Source organism: Coregonus lavaretus, assembly GCF_964263955.1.
Source record: "Coregonus lavaretus genome assembly, chromosome: 1".
Taxonomy (NCBI): domain Eukaryota; kingdom Metazoa; phylum Chordata; class Actinopteri; order Salmoniformes; family Salmonidae; genus Coregonus; species Coregonus lavaretus.
The window spans coordinates 30,446,064-30,452,063 of record NC_139988.1 but is presented as its reverse complement, the minus strand read 5'-3'; positions in this window follow the sequence as shown (position 1 = coordinate 30,452,063).

Below are 6,000 nucleotides of genomic sequence, written 5' to 3'. Positions count from 1 at the left end.
GTGCAGGTCTACAATTTTGTTTCTGGTGTCCTTTGACAGCTCTTTGGTCTTGGCCATAGTGGAGTTTGGAGTGTGACTGTTTGAGGTTGTGGACAGGTGTCTTTTATACTGATAACAAGTTCAAACAGGTGCTATTAATACAGGTAACGAGTGGAGGACAGAGGAGCCTCTTAAAGAAGAAGTTACAGGTCTGTGAGAGCCAGAAATCTTGCTTGTTTGTAGGTGACCAAATACTTATTTTCCACCATAATCTGCAAATAAATTCATTAAAAATCCTTCAGTGTGATTTTCTGGATTTTTTTTTCTTAATTTGTCTGTCATAGTTGACGTGTACCTATGATGAAAATTACAGGCCTCTCTCATCTTTTTAAGTGGGAGAACTTGCACAATTGGTGGCTGACTAAATACTTTTTTTCCCCACTGTATCCAGAACGCTGCAGCCCGTCTAGTGTTCAACCTTCCCAAGTTCTCTCATGTCACCCCGCTCCTCCGCACACTCCACTGGCTTCCAGTTTAAAGCTCGCATCTACTACAAAACCATGGTGCTTGCCTACAGAGCTGTGAGGGGAACGGCACCTCCTTACCTTCAGGCTCTGATCAGACCCTACACCCAAACGAGGGCACTACTTTCATCCACCTCTGGCCTGCTAGCCCCCCTACCTCTACGGAAGCACAGTTCCCGCTCAGCCCAGTCAAAGCTATTCGCTGCTCTGGCACCCCAATGGTGGAACAAGCTCCCCCACGACGCCAGGACAGCGGAGGCACTGACCACCTTCCGGAGACACTTGAAACCCTACCTCTTTAAGGAATACCTGGAATAGTATAACAGTAATCCTTCTACACCCCCCCTCCCCCAGTGGTGGTTGTCCCACTGGCTATCCTAAGTTGAATGCACCAATTTGTAAGTCGCTCTGGATAAGAGCGTCTGCTAAATGACTTAAATGTAAAAATGTGAAATTCATAGATTAGGACCTAATGAATATATTTCAATTTACTGATTTCCTTATATAATATATAATATAATATGCCATTTAGCAGACGCTTTTATCCAAAGCGACTATGAACTGTAACTCAGTAAAATCGTTGAAATTGTTGCATGTTGCGTTTATATTTTTGTTTAGTATAAATAATTATGCTCAAATTGAAAAATCATTAAACAAAATAATGATGATTTTTATTGTCCTAATCGAGGTGTAGATTACATCTAACATTCCAGTGTTCAAACTTGTAAACAAGGCTGCATGGGACTTCTGTTAATGTGTCACGCCCTGACATAGAGTTCGCTAGTTGGTTTGGTCAGGGTGTGAATATCTATGTATGTGAAATTCTATGTTATTGTAGATCTATGTTGGCCGGGTGTGGTTCCCAATCAGAGGCAGCTGTCGATCGTTGTCTCTGATTGGGGATCATACTTAGGTAGCCATTTTGCCTACCTATGTTGTGGGATCTTGACTCTTGTTTGTGTGCAGCCATTGTGAGCGTCATGTCACTTTTCTTTTCTTGTGTGTTAACTTAGTGAATAAACATGTATGCATTCCACGCTGCACCTTGGTCCAATCCTATACTCTAAGCACGTGACATAATGCCAGGAGCCACTTGTGGATTTGACAGCTATAACGCAGTTCCACCTCCGACATGTCAAAACAACCACTATGCGGATGTCGGCTAAAACGGATCTGATTGAATAGAGCCCCATGTGTGCTGCATCCTGGGACCAGTATTGTTTTTATGTTCCTGTGCAACAAACAGAACTCGGTTAGCTCGTGCAACATGGAAAGCTATGATCCCTTATTGATATCACTTGTTAAATCCACTTCAATCAGTGTAGATGAAGGGGAGGAGACAGGTTAAAGAATGACTTTTAAGCCTTGAGATAATTGAGATATGGATTGTGTATGTGAATGGGTGAATGGGCAAGACAAAATATTTAAGTGCCTTTGAACGGGGTATGGTAGTAGGTGTATCCAAAATGGTCCACCACCCAAAGGACATCCAGCCAACTTGACACAACTGTGGGAAGCATTGGGGTCAACATGGCCCAGCATCCCTGTTGAATGCTTTCGAACACCTTGTAGAGTCCCTGCCCCGACAAATTGAGGCTGCTCTGAGGGCAAAGGGGGGGGGGTGTTCATAATGTTTGGTATACTCAGTGTACATCATGTTACAGGATAACTAGCAGAATTACACTGGCTAGCTATTAGCATGAACGGCGGGCGAAATGTTCTTACTACCTCGGGTTCCGGGGAATTATTTCCGTGGTGCACATAACAAACACTTTTCCATCTCGATTTGGAGCCACGCCTCATAGTCGTGTGATTCGCTCAGAATTTGAATTGGTTATCATGTCTCTCAGTAAATCCCCACCCTCTAAATCCCAAACAGTTCAACACTGTTAACAGGCTCTATGCTCCAGCAATTCAAGCCTGGGGATGATGTAAGGGGGTGAACCAGGATGAGCCAGGATATCCATTGAGCCAGGATGTGTTATTTTGAATTGGATAAAAAGTTGGGTAATTGATTGATTAATTTTGAGTTAGTTATGTTTTTTATTTCGAGTTGGATCAAATTATTATTTTCAGTTGGGTAAACTGATTGATTAATTTCAATTGGGTAAACATATTTTAAGTTAGGTAAATACATTATTTTAAGCATTATTTTGAGTTGTATCAAATCATTATTTACATTTGGGTAAACTGATTGATTAATTTGAGTCAGGTAACCTTGAGTTGAGTTACTCAATAACTCGAATTGGGTAAAAACTTGGTTTGTGTTGGTTAAACGGTTGGGGAAACGTACAATTCTGATTGTGAGTTGGGTAAACTGATTGATTAATTTGAGAGTTGGGAAAGCATATTATTTTGAGTTAGATCAACTTATTAAAATGTCCCTTTGGCTAGGGTTAAGGTTACCACAACCCTAACCCTCGCCAGAAGGATTTTCCTCAACACTGACTGGGAGAAACAAGATAGAAAAGTTATACTTGATTTCATAGTACGGTAATAATGAAGGGTTAGGAGACTCCTCTAGTCCCCTCCAGGGCCTCTAAATGGTTTTCACTGTTTATTTGCGTGTCAGTATTTAGATCACACACTCAGCCAGTGACAGTTTTACAAAGGAAAAAAAGAAAGATCCACCAACTTTTTTTCAGAGGGGGAAAAAGACTAATTATAAATGGCATTGGAAGAAAGAGAAAACAGCCCTTCTCCTGTGCCTTTGTTGTTCTCCTTTAGTTCTGTTAATTGGCCCCAGGTAAAGATTAGCTGCAGCCTCAAATGAAGCTGCACTCACACACCCACACACCCACCCTCTCTCTCTGCCTGTCTGCCTGGTTGCTATTGACAGTGTCAGAGCTAAGAGGGGATGGCTTAATCAGCACGGACACTCTCAGCATTGATTTGACAAGGCTCTGTAATGACCTTGTTGTTTTGGTAAAGGTTGACTGTTCATCTGCCATGGTGCTGATGATGCACTGGGCATGCCACATCGTCATGGAAACCGCTATCACACACGGCTGAGCTGGAATATATCTTCTTTGTATATCTGTGTCTCTGTATCTGTTTCTCTGTCTTCCTCTCTTTATTTCTCCCTCTCTGCCTCTCCTTTTCTCTCCGTCTTCCTCTTTCTCTCTTTTGCATGTTGTTTGCTGGGGCTGATGTGATGTGACCAGAGGTGTGTGTGTGTGTGTTTGCACGTGCCTGGGTGTGTGTGTGTCGTGTGTATAACACCCCAGCTTGATATCCAGCGAGGTCAAAGGGAAAGGCAGTAATTGGTGTCAACATGCCTCACATCACTGTCATGGAAATCCAATCATTACAGCCATCACAACATGGATTGACTGAACCCAGCTCAATACTCCTACTGACTCTGTCGTTTCATTTAGCTTGCTAGCAGTTCATCTGGAAAATAATTTTACACTTTATTGATTTACCAAATGGCCCATAATGACTTCTCAAATGCACTGTTTATTCACGACAGCAGCCAAGAAAACTAGGGCCTACCTACGCATTGCTTTTCAAGCCTCATAAGATGGCTGTTTTGAGGGCGTTCGTTCTCCTTTTTATATCGCTCTTATGCTTGATGTGAGTTCAAAGCGGAACTAACAGGCTCCCCGTGCAGCTTTCTTGGGCGCTGCGTGATCTGGCAGCAGCTGTGTTGTATTTAGATCAACAGCACCTTGCTTTGTTTGTATTAGGGCCTAAAGACATCCAGTGCTAGCTAGCGCTAGCATCGTGCTTCGCCTGGTTCCTAGCCACAGGCACTCAGGCATCCTCCAGAAGAAGACACTTGTCGTTCCTGTGAGGTTGATTTGCGATGAGCTCGAGGTTCATGATGCTATCGGGTGCTGTCAGACCAATCCCAGAAGCCCCCTGGCGTCTGCTGGATAGACCATGCCATCCATTGACACCAGACGGTAAATATTATTGGCAGCCTGACATCCTCTCTCTGGCGGTGACTGTCACTGGCTGTGTAAAATCGTTAATAAGCAACATGATGGGGCCACTGTCTGACTACACGTCACGGTGAGACTATGGCAGCCCTCTGTTAACCAGAGGACTGGGTGACGGAATATATATATGATGATTCTTGTCATATTTAGGTACACTCAAAATACTAGGTGCAATAGATGCATCCATCCATAGGGCACTATGGGGTGAATTCAGACCTGAGATACACGCACATAAATTAAACTTAATTCCTTTTTAAACACTTTCGTCTCTGCACGCTTTCTGACCTTGAACTTAAGCATGGGGAAATGCATGTGGGGTGGAAATCACAGAAAGAGGTGTGGCAGAGGTGTGTCTACAGATACGCGTATTCTGACCTTGACTTTATTCCCCTCTTAATTCCACCATTGTTATGTGCGAGGAAACCATGAGTAAGGTTCCAAGTGGAAAAACATCTACTTTCTTTTCTCCATACACTTTCATTCATATGAGACTGGTTATAGTTGTATGGCATGAGACGCTCTTCGATCATGGGATGAAATACTTTAGAACAAAAATAAGTTCATGCTGGATACTAAACAATGCCGAAAAAGCCTTCAAGGCACTCTCATTTACAAGGCTTTTTCGACATTGTTTACTATCCAGCATCAACTTATTTTTGTTCTACTGTAATTTATAAATTGATGAGCTATTGATAAGAGCTAGGTAAATGAGTAACCATTTGGATAATGGGATTGTATGGGCTAAATGACAATTGTTTTAGATTTTACCTTATGATCGCTGGAGACAAAATTCAAACCAGTCATATGGCAGCAAACTGAAAAGCATATCAACAGGACAGGTATTATGCCCCTTTCCCACAGTGAAGTATGAAATGCTGTGCTGTTATGCAGAATTGTAATTGTATGGGATGAGACTTGGAGATACAAGCTAAATGGGATGACAAGGCAAAGCGGTGCAGAATGAATGTCGCGCCTTTGTGCGCTCTAGAATGTTTTAATTATATGCCCGACTTTTCCTGTTTCCTACAATTTGTATTATATTACATATTATTAGCCACTATCGGTAGCAACCGTTAGTAATAACCACACATATACCACACATATACCACACATATTTAACTGCCAATTTAGTGTTAGTGCCCTTCAGTTGGTACCCTACATTTCGTATCGTTCCATTAAATAATTTGATTTAGTCTACCTTTATTTGTTTCCTTTGTAAACGCTGTCACGCCCTTGTGGTTGTTGCTGAGGGTCGCAAGTAATAGTGGATCCTATTTAATGAAGACCAAATACAAATTGTAGTAAAAATAAATTGGGACATGTAGGCTTACTAAGGGCAGACCAAACCGTTAGTTTGGCATAAGACTTGGCCCTTATCATCACACAGTTCCATGATCAGGGGGGGAATTTAGGGTATATTTATATTATAATATTGTAAACTATTCTCCCTATTATAATTCTATTGTACACTACTTCCAACATTACCATTGAATAATGTGTGGCAACTTCCAGAATGAATTAAACCACCGTTGTTTTCGTTCGTGCATAAAGGC